The sequence below is a fragment of the Lepisma saccharinum genome, chromosome 12 (assembly GCF_977018435.1).
Source record: "Lepisma saccharinum chromosome 12, izLepSacc3.1, whole genome shotgun sequence".
NCBI lineage: Eukaryota > Metazoa > Arthropoda > Insecta > Zygentoma > Lepismatidae > Lepisma > Lepisma saccharinum.
Window position 1 is genome coordinate 42,026,982 of NC_139240.1, and position 17,762 is coordinate 42,044,743.

The window sequence follows — 17,762 nt, forward strand, 5'->3', positions numbered from 1 at the left end:
AATAATAAACAATATAATTAAATAACCCATGATGCAACAGTCCTTGAGGGCCAGCACCCACCAACTGACTGTCAGCTTTGCTCCCACATGTCGCAGCTGAGGTGGGCAATCACTCAACCAGTTACAGGGTGATATGTGGTCAGGACAACGAACCCCCAGTCGTTGTAGGTTTTCCATTAACAGGTTACACTACTCTTTTGTATACCCTTTCCCATTTATCTCTGGAGCAAGGCTGCACATAGTGTCAGAGGACGGGAGTATATCGAGTGGTAAGAGTGAAGCAGTACAAGCTGCTGCGAGGACTGGTGCAGTCGCTTTGCCCATCTGCATGCAATCGAGTTCCCTCTCAGGGTGTCCTTGGTGGGGCTGTTTCGCGTCACTACTTGTGCAGAGACTTTTTTGTTTGTCTACTCCAGAGATAATTGGGACAGGGTAGAGCTTCCTAATTTCCTCACAGTAGTTGGTGGCCAATGGTCCCATACACTGGCCGAAAACTCAGGAGAAAAGTCAGGAGACTTAAACCAGCATGCATCTCATACCCTAAGCCCAAAGTCTCATGTTTTAGACCACATGGCAACAGTGCGGGACAGCTCTTACTGTAATATGCATGGAAAATATGGGTATAGATCTGCCCCATATATGGAGTTATGGAGTATTATAATTAGAGACCAGATTTTAAAGGGAATTATTTTTTTAATTTTTCAACAGGATCATGGAATAAATCACAATGTTGATAATTATCTTCCACCACCACGGTGGCTCAGTCGGTAACGCGTCTGACTACCATGCTAAAGGTCCCGGGTTCGATCCCCGGCCTGGTTCAAATCCGGGAACTTTTCTAACGTTGGAAGCGGCCCCGGCGCCCACCCAGCGTCGAATAACATGGGTACCTGGGGGAAACCCTGGGGGGGTAAAGGCGGTCAGGGGCGTGGTGCTGATCACATCACCCCCACTCACGACCGGATCAAGAAAGTGTGGGGCGTTACCCCCACACCCCCTATACGCCTTCATGGCGTGGTGCTAAGCACAGGGGTACACTTTACTTTACTTTACTTTTTACAAGATTACATGATTCCTTTTTCAGCCTACATTGCCCTATTTTCCTTTTTAAAAAATATCTTCCTTGGTCCCTTTATTGACAAGATATCAAATACTTTGTACAACTTTCCCCAAACAAAACATTAAAAAATTGCCCATTTCGTGCATCTTAGAGGAAAGATAGAACAAGCGCCTTCTCTCTTACCTTCCCTCCATGAGTGTTGGGAGTACGATGCAGCTATTGTTGCAACAATGCAATCTGGGCTTAAGCAGTAACAAATGCATTGTAAGCGGCACACCTGTTGAGTTGAAAGTGTACTTATCTGCTAGATTTAGACTTTAATTGTGAGGTTTTTAGAATAGTTTTAACTTTACTGTGTAACAGTGATGACTAGAGCCCGGAAGTTCAGGCATTTATTTTCGTTAAAATAGGCAGGCAAAAAGGCATTTATAATGTGGAAAATTGGCACTAAAAATGAAAAAAAAAAAGGCAAAATAAACCGAAAGAAAGGCACATTTGGAAGTTGCTTACTTTCATATATAATTTCTGGCAACATGTTAAAATCTACATTGGGAAGAACGTTTTAATTTTCTCCATCTTGATTACACATAACTACAAGGTGTTTTTTTTAAAAGTTGTCAACATTCATTGATAGTCGGGGCCTCCCCGATGGCGCAGTGGTAGCGTCGTCGCATTGCAATCAAGGGGTCCCGGGTTCGATACCCGGTGGAGGTACATGTGGTTCGGATCCCACTTTAAACTGTAGGTTCAGTCCCGATTAGCCTTACTGTGCATAAAGTGGACTTAAAACACCAAATCAAGAACTCAATGCATTGATAGTCGTCTGTCAGAGAGAATGTTTTTCATAATAGAAAATGATCTTTCTACTTCGACAGAAGTTATTGGAGCATACATAAAACAAGCTAATGTAGCTGGACTCATTTTGTTAACAGCATTTTCACCTTTTAGAATATCACAAATTGTTTTCAATTGTTTCAAGTCCTCATTTGCACTCACTACCCGTTTGCACTTTCCGCAACAGCTGACCCCTTTTCTCCTGACACTTCCACCATCTGCTGCATAGATTCCTCGAAGATTTTCATGGATGCTATAAGAGTCTCACCTCTTTTTTTCTAACTTTGTAGTTGTCTCTGGCAATGCACCATAATGTGCAAAAATAAACGACAGTTCATTCTTCAGTTCTGAATAGCACAGGAGTTTCTTCACTTCACGAATTGAAGCCGCTTCATTTTCTGGATCGATCACCTCACTGATTTTTTCAAGGTTGTTAGCATAATATATAGCTGCTGATATCCAGGTTCCCCATCTCGTCAAGACTGGTTGTGGAGGTAAACTAATCTCAGGCGCAACTTCCTGAAATTTTCGGGTTCGAGAGGGAGATTTCAGAAATATCTTCTTTGTGTTCGAAATCAACCTCTCCACTTCAGCAGTCAATCATGCACAAGGAAATGTTAACCGAGAGGCAATATCCGAACTCATCATGAAATACTTTTTTCTCACACTTTTCTCCTTCAGCAATGTTGAAACATGCGTAAGTTCAATATTACTTAAATAAGGAGAAAATTATTCACATAATAAACGTAAGAAAAATGAAGACCAACATTTTTTTTTAAAAAAAAATGGTCAAATTTCATTGAAAAAGGCAAAAAAAGGCATTATAATTAAAAATAGGCAGTGGGGTCCCAAATAGGCAAAATGAAGAGGCTTCTAAAACATTCGAAACAACATAAAAAACGTATATCCGGAAAAATTTTATCAATATAAGCAGTAGATAAAAAGAGGCATTTTGCCAAACTTCCGGACTCTAGTGATGACAGTATTGAGTGCCAATGAAATGGCAAAGCCAAGTATTAATGGCAGCAAGCTATGGAAGACAGTAAGCTGTTTGAAGGAAGATTTCATCAAAACAGATGGTAAGATTATTCGCTGTACTTTACCTTAAAAAAAAAAAAACTGAAAAAGAACTAGAGTTTATATTTTTTACTCCACTAAAAATATTATTTTAAATGAAAGCACAATATAGCTATAAATTATACAATTCATGTATAAAAAGGAATACATTAAATTTCTTACATTTTTTACTTTACTTCATATGAAATTCATGTATAAAAAGGAATACATTAAATTTCTTACATTTTTACTTTACTTCATATGAAATTTAATGTATCCCTTTTTATACATGAATGGTATAATTTATAGCTACATTGTGCTTTCATTTAAAATAATATGTTTAGTGGAGTGCAAAAATAAACTGTAGTCCTTTTTCATTTTTTTTGGCAATAATTTTCCCTTTCTTTTGTCCCTTTAAAATCCGGTCTCTAATTATAATGGAAGTAACGTATTAATTTTCCTGTAATTGTGTTCATATAGTATGTAAATTATATTGGTACAGTAAATTACTGCTAATTCAGCCAATCCTTGTATAGAGAGGTGCCACATTAGCAAAAGTGCATAAAAACTAAGTTTTTATTAAATTATATGTTCAAGTTTACTCTACTGTGCGGCATGTAAATATGTAAGAGACAAACATATAATAATGTTAAAAAAAATTGAAAGGCTGTAAGGGCACACTAAAGAGTTTTCTATTTAGAGCATAGACTGTGGGATTGGAAGTCCCTTCAGTCTTTTATAACAAAAACATTGAATTCATGTTTTGGGGGAAAAGGAAGATACAGTAGCATATTATCATATCAAAATTAAGTACTCAATTATGCATGAAACTGGTTTTTACGAAGTTCTATTAATTTTGCAGGTAAGTGAGTACTTCATTCCAGTGTAATAAAGAATATGGAACTTTTAATAAAACAATACTTATTTGCTTAATGTCATTAATCACAGATTTCCTTCACAGAATTTGGAGAGAAAATAGGATGGATGATTGGTAGCTTATCTTCATGAGATTCTTGGTCCCAAAATCTCCAAACTTTATTCATCCAAATACTGTAAAGATAGTCAATAATAATGTTGGGCAAAATTTATGTACCGAGCACCTTAAAAATGTTGAACACTGTCATACTAGAAAAACGTCACAAAAAAAAAAAAAACCTTTTTGAATGTACGGATATTGGCCCACTGAGGCAAAGTTCATTCTCACAGTGGCGGAGTGTGACCTTTCCAACAGTGTAAGCCTATCATGATGAAGGTTATTTCCCGTTGTGCTTATTTTTGGGCTGACATGGTTAGTGATTTATCCACACACATCGACCCCCCCCCCCCCATTTTTTTCAGAACACTTCCCTGGAATTTTTCACCAAATTAAAAAAAATTGGATAAATCTCTGGAATTGGTGATTTCTTTGCTAGGCTGTGTATCTCCTACATTTCTACTGATAATTAAGTCAGTCTTATTCCTATCACAATGAGTAAAGTAACGATAAAAAATATGCAAAGTTAGATAAAATTAATAATAATAATAATAAAGAAACGAAAACAGAAGGAAACAGAAAAGTGCAGCAGAATACTTTTTACAACCGCATAACTAAGTATCAGCTTCGTACCCTGAATCACAAAATTGGCGAACTTTACTTTTCGTTTCTGTTGTTATGCCTGCTAGAGAAGGAAGGGGTGGGCCTACCTACATCTACAAGTTTCTTTTTGGCAGCAAAATCCTTGCTGGATAACGGCGTCTGCACCAAGTTCTCCACCCCATCGCACAATCACACTCATTTTATTCCATAATGCACTTCACTATCACACAACAGCACAGGGCCGACAGTCCACTTTGAATAGATGGAATTCGCAAAAGCAATACCTCGACAACAAGAACGGGAAAACAAAAAGAAACCAGATCCAAAATTGGTCACTGCTCAAAGCAGTGATCTTTCGGTCGGATATAAAAAAATTCCCTCTCTTGCCTTAAAATTCCCTATATTTAGTAAAAAAAATACAATATTAATTATAAAAGAAATGCTCACTAATTGTAGGGACATATCCAAAAATGTCTATCAAAGGACATGTAAGTGCTTTCTTAGGATACTGTAAAAGCAAATCTAGCACCTAAAAGATCATAAACAAGCTTTTCGAACGCTGTTCGGAGAGTGTTTGAATCACGGACTACGTAATTAATAATATTTTGTTCACATTTGACATGAGATTTGTAAAATTGGTTCAATCGTCAGCTTTCATTAACATTTATTTTTGCACTTTTTAGCTCAATTATTACCAGCTGAGTTCATACATAAACGGAAAACAGAGATCTTAATATTTCTGATGTTTATGCTCTCCTATAAGCTAAAAACAGAAACAAGAATTTAACACATCAGTGTGTATCTATTTTTCCCGTATCCTGCTCATTTTTAGGTTTTCCTTCTTCCCCTTCATGTTAGATTTTTGCTTCAGAATTCCCTGTTCCTGGAAAAACCTCCTTGAAGCACAACCAGCTCAAATTTCCTTTGCAGTCAACCATTCATACCCGACAACGCTGGAGCCCCTCCTTTTGCAGGACCTGTCTCTCGCTGGCGTGTATTCAGTGAAGCCAACCCAAGCATAATGGTGCTAAATTTCGCACAAGTTTAAAAAGTCGTTTGTAAGTTGGGGATATAAATAAAACAAGAGCGCCACTTTTCGTTGTGGTTGAATTTTCTCAAACTTTTCACGTATAACATCGAACCCATGCTGTTGGTTGAACCATTCGAATTTATATTTATATTTTTGTTATAAATTAATATTAATAATATGAAAATCACAGAACAATTTAGTAGTATGTAGCATAATTTCGGAGTTTAAACGACACCTTGGATGTCCAGAAGGGGCAAGGCAAGGAGAGACTTCCTGAAAAATGAATGTCAACCATTTTCACACATACAATTTAATTTCAGTCACATCAAATTGTTAGTTATTGTTAGGGCATTGCAGAAAAATGTTAACTTTAAATTGAATTAGTATATTTTGAGAAGAGAAATATACCTAGTTTACCCCCAACCCCTGAAAAAAACAAAAAATACTTTGCTTAATCCTCCCTGGTGGAAAGAAATACTGTGGACGTCCATGAACAACACTTTTTCTAAACATAGGGTTTGCCACGCTGCTGTAAGCCTGTGGCTGTAGGTTTACAAACCTAGGGTTTGGCCCGCTCTTCTCCCTATATTCCTTGCTCTTCTCCATCCAGATACGGTAGGCACTGCTCCTTCGCGGTCAGAAATTTGTAAGGCAACATTCAGACGGCTTACAACTTTCCGCAAGCAAAAGGCGGGAGTTCCCATGTGTCCCCTGGTGCTGAAGTGTTGCAATCTAACAAACAGGATCTCGAAGACTGGTATCGGGCCGAGTTGAACTTTGAAGTTTTTACTAATTTTGCCATATAATTACATACATTTTACTAGAACTAATAAAGTGTACCCCGGCTTACATGGACGCTCCGCGCCTGCATTGTCACATAGACACATGCACATGATGATTGCAGAAGACATTTTGAAATATATAATATTGGCAAAGTGATGACAAAAAAATATATGCCTGTTGTTATCTTGTTATATTTTCCTACTTTGTGTCTCTCTTCTATGAACATTGCTTACCATGATGAAGAGAATGAATGGTAATTAGTTGCAATTGATCTGCAGCAACTGGTGACTTTTCAAAGATGCATGGTGCAAGTGATGTTCTTTCTTGCACTTACAATGACCCCCACCACTAGTAATTGCAGTTTTTTTCCTTCGCATGACTCCAGAATTATAAAAGTAGATATCACATAGTTGCTTTCTAGGTAGAGGCAAGATACACTATAAAATATACCACAATTACAATTTTTTACCCTTGTTTAAAAGCTGTTGAAAGACAAACATGATAACCGGAGGTCACTTGAACGGGAGTTTACATTTACTACTTTGTCCCACCCCCGAGTTCTTGATTGCATTGCAATTTTATAAATTGCATAAAATTTTCTCACAATTTCAAGAGGGGCTGGAGCCCTATCAGCCCACTCTGTGTATGCCAGTGCTTGGAAGAACAAAACACAAGAAATCCTTCACGGAAACAACAGGTAACAATGAGTGCTTCACGCACGATATGGCTAACCAAATTAACTGCATGAAAAAAAATGTCTGAAGTCAGTTGGAACAGTGCACATGTGTTTCCTCCAAACCACAAGCATTAAGAAAGGGTAATTTAAGTCAAATACTAAATTAAAATACTCAAAGATATAGCATTTACAAAAAATGCTTCCATGCTATGCTTGTTGTAGCATACTAGCAGACGATTTTTCCCAAGCGGAGACCCTACATCTCCCATAACAACTGAGAGAAGTATTTATGTGCAGGCTGGCGAAAATGTCCTATGAAACAAATAGCATGTTATTTGTTATAGCTTAACAACATGTGGAAAGTAAACTCTCCTCATCAAGTACTACGTTACCCTCCCCCTCCCAAACCGAGCCTCGACTAAACGATAAACCACGGTTAAGGTCTCAAGACAGCCAACACTGATTGGAGAAACAGACACAGGTTCTTATCGAACTACTGTAAGGTGCACGTCCTTGAGGCAAACACTCCTGGATATCGAGAGCAAATTAGCTTTTCTTCTCTTTTTCCTTGCATTGGATGACTTCCTGTAATAAGTTGCAAGTCAATACGCAATACACTTGCTTTACTTGAGAGCGTGAGCGATACCAATGCCCACGCCGTGATAGCTATGAAATTATCAGGTGTGTAAATGCGTCAGCGTGGTGTGTTGTGCACGTGCGAGGGGGTGGGGGGGTGGGATGGGGTGAGGTAGGGAGCAGAGAGACATGCACACGTTCATCGAAATATTAGACTCACGTGTCAAACTCTTAACCCACACTGCTGACATACGTGCAGGAGTGGTTAGCAGAGTGCACTACATCGCCAAGGACACGGGTTTGATTCCCGGCCACCTGGGAATGGGTGTTTTTTAAGAGTGTCTCTTCATCAATTTCACCATATTGTCACTCATCTGCATCTTCGTGGTTAGCCAATAGTGGCAGAAAAGCGATAAAAACAAACGAAAGCAATCAATCAATCAGTCTTAATCCCCACCAACCCTTTTTCATACGTAGCACCAAAAAAGTGTCGACATGAAACCCTCCCACTAATTCTTAAACATAACTCAGGTCTTCTGATGGCTGTTAATATATTTGGTCTAGGAATTAATTCATGCACCTGGACAAGAGATGGCGTAACGAGCTTATCGTCCCACAGTTCCGTGTATTATCCACACATGCGTTGAAAACTCCTGTCAGCGTGCATCGTTCGTAGTATAGGGCAGTTGATTGACGCGTCAACAACAGCATTTTGTAATCAACTGAACATGGCGCAGTTCGTGCCAGATAAAGTGTTTTTGCGGGGTGTTCTGCTTCATTACTTTAACATGCAGAAAAGTGCTACCGAAAGTCATCGTATTTTGGTGGAAGTGTATGGTGACCATGCGTTAGCTGAGCTAATGTGTCAGAAGTGGTTTGCACGGTTTAGAAGTGGTGATTTCGGCCTGGAAGACCAAGAGCGACCTGGACAGCCCAAAATATTTGAAGACGAAGAATTGAGAGCATTGCTCGATCAGGATTCGTGTCAAACGCAGGAAGAACTTGCAGAAGCATTAGGTGTTGATCAAATAACAGTTTCCAAATGCCTCAAAGCCATGGGAATGATTCAAAAGATGTCACATTGGGTTCCACATGAATTGAAAGACAGAGACGTTGAAAGATGAAAAACCATTTGCGAATTGCTGCTTCAAAGACAGAAAAGAAAGGGGTTTTTGCATCGCATTGTTACTGGCGATGAGAAGTGGATCCATTACGAGAACCCGAAATGAAAAAAGGCCTGGGTGAAGCCAGGTGAACCAGGTCCATCACAACCGAAACGAGATATTCACTGTGCAAGGGTTATGCTGTGCATATGGTGGGATATGAAAGGTGTGGTGTACTATGAGCTGCTGCAACCGGGTGAAACTATTAATGGAGAATGTTATCGACAACAATTAATGCGTTTGAAACAAGCTCTGGCCAGGAAACAACCAGAATGGGAGAACAGACATGATAAACTTATTTTTCAACATGATAATGCTCTCCCACATGTCGCAAAACCTATTTAGAAAATGTCGGATGGGAAGTTTTACCCCACCCGCCGTATTCACCAGACGTTGCTCCTTCGGACTACTACTTGTTCGATTGCATGAATAACGATTTGATTGGACAGCGGTTCACTTCTTCAGAAGATATCGAAAAATGGGTCTCTGACTGGATCGCTTCAAAGGATGAGGACTTCTTTTGCCACGGAATCCGTAACTTGCCTGACAGATGGGCGAAAGTGGTGGCTCGCGATGTACAATATTTTTCTTAAGGTATTTATGTATTTTGTGTTTGAACTACAGCTTCAATGTGTGCGTAACAACCACACGAATTAATTCCTAGACCAAATATTTTTAAAAAGAGAAGAAGAAAGCACTAATGATTTCCCAATTACATTCGTTTCATGACAAAAAATTTGTAAAAAATTTATCAAGCAACTAACATGCAGGCCTCTCCGATGTTGCAGTTGTAATATCGTCCCTCGTAAACAAGGAGTTTGGTTTCAATATGTGGAGGCACATAGTGTTTCGGTTCCCACTTTAACCTGTAGGTCCAGCCCTGATTAGTCTGTCAGTATAAGAAGTAGACAAACAACTTCCAAACAAACGAATATAGCTGCTGTAATTATTAAAATGCAAACTGATATTTATATATATGAATATATCTGCAACCGCATAACTAATGTATTTGTGTTTTTTGGTTATATAGAGTTACTTTTCTACCACTTCTGGCTAATGCGACGATCAGGATGGATAATAATTAAATGAAATTGACAAAGGGAACTTTACAAAAAACATCCATGTGCAGGCCATGAATCAAACCCTGGAACTTCGGTGTCAAGATCGAAAATCAACTACGTAATGCCTTCAGCTGTTGAAGGGAAATCCACACTTCTCAGTGAATATCAGCAAATCTAAACACTCCCTACCCCAGGTTGTGTCTATCGAGTTCGTTCAAGGTCTTGTTTGAATCTGGTTCAAGCGATAAGCAGGTGGGCAGTGTGGATGGAAATGAGGCCTCGGACATGTTTCCTTACTAGCCAGGACTGCCTTGCGTAGCACGGCATTATCAGATTAGATGCAGGAGTTCTTTCTGAGCTGGCTGTACACAACACACTGGAAATTTTTTAAGCCTTTTAACATGAGAAGTTTTATTTTGCTTCAGTGTTTGATTAAACTTCTTAAATCTATAAAATTTGTTCTTTTATTTCCTTTAATTTTAGCAAATTGAGTAATATGCTATAGCACGGTAGCCTGTATTAAGCAGCTATCACAACTGATGATGCGAAACAAAGGAAACCTAGACCTATGCTGGGAGTCAAGCCATAACCTTCATCTTGTTATAATAAACACAAAATTCATGATTTATGTTACCCAATCTGGATAAATTATTATCTTACACAATAAGGTTGAGTTCTGGTATGTAAGGATGACAATACTCAGTCAACAAGGTAATGTTACCACAACGTTGTGGCAACGTTAGCCCCTAACGTTGTTACAATGTTCAGTGTATTTTGATACAATGTTGTGAAAACATTGTGTCAACGCTTATGGGCAATTTATTTCAACGTTGCTGCAACGTAGGTTGACAACGTTGTGGCAACATATACTGAACATTATGTAGCAACGTTAGGTATGTAAGGGATTAACATTGCCACAACTGTTTTGCAACATTACCTTGCTGCCTGTGTAATTTACGAATATAACAACAATGCATATTTAAAATGTGGTTATTTCGCATGGTAAGCTATTGCAATCTTGCCAAGGAATTTTTGTATATAATACATATGCTTAACAACAGGGCTTTGCAGCTTATAAAAACTTTTCCTGCTCCACCAAAATAGGCAATTGTTAGTCTGGAGAGTTTGATGAATTAACGAATCTCTAACTACACCCTGGTAATCAGTTCCTTTTTGCAGTACTTAGCTCCTGGGATAAAAATATTTATCATGGGAGTTTCACTTGTATTCACCACATTTCATTTTCTGATCTTCCTTACAACTTCAATATTCACACATGTTTCGAAGGATAATAAAACACATTTTATCAAGTTATCCTTATTTGTGTTACTAAAACTTGTTTGTTTTGCATTTGAGTCGCTGTAGTCGAGTGTACGCTGTAGGAAATATAAGCTTTGGTGGACAGTGCACACACAAATTCAGATTAAACAAAACACTCCGATCTGATGCTTGTGGCGCTCATGGTGGTGACCATCCAAACTAAAGTGCATTCAGCGGAATGTTTTTTTGTAACGTTATCACAACGTTGTTTCCCTACATACAACATTCTTCATAAATACAACATGCATACAACGTTATCACAATGTTGTTCCCCTCATGAGTGGTGGTGATGTGATCAGCATCACGCCCCTGACCGCCTTTACCCCCCAGGGTTTCCCCCAGGTACCCATGTCATTTTTAATGTATATATATTTGGAAAGATTTTAATATATTTCATTTGGTTAAAATTTAAGACAAAAACATTTACATATCTAAGAATTCATAATAATAACCCGTGGCGCAACAGCCAATGAGGACCAGGGCCTACCTATCGACTGCTGGCCTCACTCCCACATGCCGAGGTCAGAGATCACCCAACCAGCTATGGGGTGACATGGGGTCAGCATGACAAACCCCCATTGTTCTTGTAGGTTTCCATGAACGGTTTACGGTACTCATGCATAGCTCCCCAATTTCTTCACGATGGTGGGTGAACACCGTTCCCATATATAGGATGAAAGCTCAGTAGAAAAGTTGTTACGCTTCCCCCAGGAGACTTGAACCTGCATGCACCCTGGAGCTGGAGTCCAAAGCGTGATGCCTTAGACCACACTGCAATGGTGAGGGACTAGGAACACTTCATGCATACATATATCTACTATTTTCATTTCAAATAATTAATTGTTATTGACACTTCATCAAAATGTAACATATATATAAATAAATAAGTTCAACAACCAAATTGTAAATTGAAAATTAGCTCTAGCTTTCATTTCACAGATATTGGTTAAAATAAGGGAAATTTGCAAGTTACAGAAATTGCTACTTTAACATTGCAGCAGTATGGAATTCTGAAAAGTCCTTTTCTTTTGTCAGTCGCCAAACTTCATTGTACTTTTGTATTCTAAAAGTGAAGTCTCCAGTGCAATTTTTAGTAATTTTAAATGTGGACACAGTGGCTACATCTGTTGGCAAGTGAAAGTTTGAAAATTTTTAACTGAAAAGAAAAAAAAAATGTCACCAGGTTGTATCAAGAGTGATTCATTGTGTTTGAGTTTTTTAAGTCCACTTTATACACAGATACATTAATCAGGACTGGACTTACAGTTTTAAATTGAATTCACAATGTGCCTCCACTGGGTAAAAGTGTGAGGAAGAAACATTTCCTCAAATGAATGTAAAAAACCTAATTTGGAGGTATTTATAAACTTTCACTCAAAATTGAAAAATAAAAATGTCTTTCTGGTGTCAACTTAATTGTCAGGTAACTCCTTGTTCACCTCTGCAACTAGATCATCATCATTTAGTTGTAATATATCCTCCTCTTCCTCCATCTTCATGTCCTCATGCTTGATATGGTGATTCACTTTCTTCAGATTTTCATTTGGCCTTCCCCCTTTCTTTGCACTTGTTAGGCTCTTCAATAGCTTTTCTGCTTTTTCCCGTGAGATTTTTGATTCTTCTAATGCCCTGTCAAAATAATGTCGATACCATTCCTGTTCATCGTTCCTTATTTCCATCTCCTTATTGAATATCTTTTGTATTCTCCCGTTGTACATTTCATGCATATCTTGCATTTTCAGAATGTACATTTCATGCATATCTTGCATTTTCAGAATAAACTTTTCATGGATATCTTCAATTATAATTTTTAAGTCTGACTTGTGTACATACTGAGGAACGCTGGTCTTGTTAATGACTCTGCTCTTACTGCTTATGCCTTTCTCATTCTCATTGAATGTGGCCTTTCCGGAAGTCTTCATTGTGCCAATCTAGCAAACACGAATTTCGATGCAAACATACAGTTCACAGCGAATTGCTAGTGAACCTTCTCGAAACTTGATGCAAACCACAGACAAACTCGAGTTGCGCTATATTGCGCAACAATATTTCCAGCTCAGATGCGAGAAATCCCCATCAACCCACTCCCGATAATCCAGTATAGGTCGATTTAAAACACAAAGTTCTAGGGGTGTGCGGGACAGATTTGTTTTGGGTCAGGACGGGAAAAATTTGCACCCGAAGCTCTGGAAATCTCTAGTTCTGCACGTCATTTTCACCTTAAGTGATTGTTTTTGCATTTATGGTATAAAAATAACAATTTCCGTTAAGTTCCACACACTTACAATGCAGAAAACTAGGGGTGTGCGGGATCCCGAAAAGTCGGACCGGGATAGGGGAAAAAAATCAAGATTCCGACTTCGGGAAATGATTTCCCCACTTTTCGGGATCCCGACCAGTTGAGAAATACCGAATGGTCATTTTAAAAAGTCATTAATTCTCGATGTTTTCTGCATTGTAAATGTCTGGAACTTATCGGAAATTGTTAGTTTGTATTCCTGAAATGCAAAAACAATAATTTAAGGTTAAAATGAAGTGTAGAATTCGAGATTTCCACAGCTTCTGAAAATTTCGAACATTTCTCGAATGTCGGGATTTAAAAAAAATTCCCGTCCCAACCAAAAATATTCTGTCCCGCACACCCCTACAGAAAACGTTGAGAATTAACGATATTTTAAAATTACCAGTCGGTGTTTCCCGAAAAGTCGGGAACTCATTTCCCGGAGTCGGAATCGAGGCGGGAAATCTTTTTCCCGATCCCAGTCCCGACTTTTCGGGATTCCGCACACCCCTACAAAGTTCCGAAATTGTAGACCGCACCATTCGGCCACAAAACTAGTGACATTCAATAATAATCGCCAGGCGCAGAACACTGAGCAAGTTCGGAAAATGCGATGTGATGACAGCAGAGGATACGAATGAAAATGCAGGCAAGTGCTTCTGTTACAGATCATTAGGGGTGTGCGGGACAGAGTTTTTTGGATCGGGACGGGAAAAATTTTTCAAAGCTCTGGAAATCTCGAATTCTCATTTTTACTTTAAGTGATTGTTTTTGCATTTCTGGAATAAAAAGTAACAATTTCCGATAAGTTCCAGAAACTTACAATGCAGAAAACGTCGAGAATTAACGACTTTTAAAATGACCATTCGGTATTTTCCGACTGGTCGGGAACCCGCATACCCCTACAGATCATAGAATGCGATTACAACAAATCACCGATCAACTTGTTTAACTGGAGTTAAATAAGAGAATAGCCGGTTAAACTCACAGCTATCCTTCACTGACTCAAATTTGCGCGAGAGGGGTGGGGGGGGGGCTAACATGGAATCATATCTCTTCCAACCTTACACACAAATGCTAGGTACGCCATTAACATAATTAAAAAATCACGACGCATCACATGCTTATTACAGGGAACTGGACAGAAGGTATTCAATGAAACACTCATGTCCCGGCCGGAATATTTAGTCCACAAAAATCGAGGGGAGGTGCGCGTGTGTGTGTGTGAAGTGAATCGACCAATCGACGCACTCGGCCATAGGGGCTTGAATGTAAATCTTACTGAATCCAAGTAGCTCGATGCACATAATAAGTGTTCTGGAGAGAAATGAGCAGAGCGGCATAGGTAAATGAATTTTTGAAATAACAGTGAAGTTTTCATTATAAGAATTGCGCAGAGAAATGGTACATAATGGTATAGAGCAGTGGCAACGATTAGGGGGCAATTGCCGCCCACATTTTGATACTTCTGCCCCTCCACTATGCTTAACCTTATCTACTAAGGGAAAGTAAACTGTCATTGCCTCCCAGTTTTGGCACCTTGCCCCCCCCCCCATACCTAGTTTTGTAACCCAGTCGCAGCCATTGGTATAGTGTTTCAGGGGTAAGAAACACACTAAATATTCGTCGAACAAAAGGAACAGCAGTAGACTTTATAATTCAGAGCTATTGCTGAAACTCCAACATAGTTTAATTTAACATATAACACACAGGTGGCTGTGATAGAGGTGCTAAATTTTGACGTCATTTTTGTATCACATTTCAAATGAGTCGTCTCATTGTCCAAGGCAAAAATCATGAGAATTAATTTTCCTTCTTCATCCCTATCTGCAGGTAAAAGCACACAGGCACATTCCTAGTATAGAACTTAGAAGCGATTTTAGGATTTTGGCACCCAATTTTATGCGTATTAGCGTAATTACGGTTCATTTTCACGATGATAGTATCCAGGTTGACCGATTCCTATGTAGTCACTAATTACGTAAATGTGAACTGAGAAATTCTAATACCTAATAAAATTTATGGAGGAATCGGTTGTAACTCAAGGGATCTGGAGCACAAATTCACTTACGCCATTTCTGTAGGTGGTAACAGAAAATGTGCATAGGTTCTTAGTTGAATCTTATGTAATTTTTCACTATTTCTTCAACACTGACACGATATACGTTAGACACATTGTCATTGCACTGCATCATTACATTATTCAGCCATAGTGTAATCTCAACGAACACGCACATTTCAAGTTGTAGGCAGGCTAATACAGCGTGTCCGAAAGGTGGAAATGTTGAAGTGAATTTGAAGTTGTACTTACGGCAGTGCAGTTTTCTCTACATGAGATGCTGGAAATGTCCTCCTCCGACTTGAAGACATGTCTGCACACGACGCTGCATATTGTTAAACACTTTATGGAGGGTTGCTGGAGTTATCTGTCCAATGTGCTTGGCAATGGCTCTCTGCAGCTCCGTCAGTATGTGAGGATTGTTTTCGTATACCCGTACCTCAGTCCGGGGGACTGAGATCTGGAGACCTAGCAGGCCAGAGTCCACGGGAGGTTATGCGATCACCAAAAAATTCTTCCGAAAAACGGAGTGATGCCCCAGCCGTGTGTGCAGTTGCCCCGTCTTCTTGGAACCAACCCTCTTGAATCTCACGCTTATTGAGTTGAGCCACAAAGGGTTCCAGAATGTCAGTGCGGTAACGTTCTGCGTTGATGGTGTGGTTGAAGAAAATTGGCTCAATAACACGCTGTCGACTCAAGGCACACCATACCCCGATCTTCTGATCGCGTAGGCATTTCCTTCCACTCGTGGGGGTTTTCAGTGCTAGACACGGGTGTTCTGAATGTTCACGTATACTGAAAGATGGAACCATGCCTCATCAGTAAAGAAGGTTACATCAAGAATGTCCTCACTCACTAGCATTACGAACAAAGGTCTGAAACCAAATTCAGTAATCAAATCGGGCCCTATGATCCGCCTCTTTTAACTGTTGCACTACGGATACTTTGTATGGAAAATGTTTCAAGTTTATGCGCAGAATGTCGTGCACTGTGCTCTTTGTGCCACATTAGCCTTCTGCGATAATCGTCTAACAGATTTCCTTGGACTCCTCTGTATCATCTCGTTGATATCCGCCACTGTCTTTCCTGAGGTTCTGAGGGTAGACCACGTCGAGGAACGTCTGCAACATTGTCCGTTTCACGAAATTTCGCAATGAGGTTTTGCACAGCTTTCCGGTGCGGGACCTTCACATTTGGAATTTTTTCCGCAAACATTCTTTGAACAAATCCGGTAACTTTTCTAACGTTGGAAGCGACCCCTGCGCCCACCCAGCGTCGAATGACATGGGTACTTGGGGGAAACCCTGTGGGGTAAAGGCGGTCAGGGGCGTGATGTTGATCACATCACCCCCACTCACGATCGGATCAAGAAAGTGTGGAGCGTTGCCCCCACACACGCTGTACTTTCCACAACAACGAAATTTGTGCAGAGGAGTATGACACAGCTATCGGAGTAGGTCGATCATGTTATAATCTGATAAGAATACACACTCACGAACATGAAAATCAATATGAACTAACTAGGACATATAACATAACTAACTCGTACATATTTGCCATAATGGCATTTTTTCGGCTAAAGGCAGTTCGTGGGTACCGGGATACTTGCAATCTATTTTCCATTAATTTTCACCCAGCAGTCTATAGAAAGTTGTTTTTAAAAGTAACAAAAGTTGTGTTGCCCGACTTTTATTTGAACTTCGCAGTCAGCGACACGAACAAGTTCTCATACAGAAGGAGGTTTAATATGCGTTGCAGTCAGAGAAGTAGCGTCCGCACCAGCATTTTTTTTTTTTTTTTACTCTTGAAATTTATTTAATATAATTTTCGCATAACTGTGTACTTTTACGTTTAAAATTAAGTGATAATTCCTGGAAGTATCTACGGTCATCAGTGCAGTCCTGGGCCTAAGTTTGAGGGGGCAGAACATGAACTTCAGGTCCTTAACATAAAATTTAATTAACCTGAAAATTTCGTGGGTCCCTCTAAAGTTACGCCCATGAAGTGACGTGCTCAGGATTTTCGAAAAGGGAGGGTTACGTATACTTTCTTTAGTAGTCAGCCCCCATTTTGCCATCTTTTTCTGCCTTTACGTTCATTATTATGAATACTGGGCCAAAGGAAGGGGGGTTATGACCCCACTAATTCCCCTTGGACATGCCAGTGCGCCCATGTCCAAGACTAACACTACATTTTCATGGGACATAGCGGGTGACAGCTAAAAAAGGGTCATTCATATAGTCTTGGCACTCGGCCTCGATTTATAATCATTCCTCTCATTCTCGTC

General features: G+C 39.5%; 1 protein-coding gene across 2 annotated transcripts in view; it reads right to left on the reverse strand.

Annotated features, from left to right (window-relative positions):
* LOC145996450 (uncharacterized) overlaps positions 1 to 17,762 on the reverse strand; it is a 68,501-nt gene that overhangs the window by 12,785 nt on the left and 37,954 nt on the right. The gene's annotated exons all lie outside the window — the stretch shown is intronic.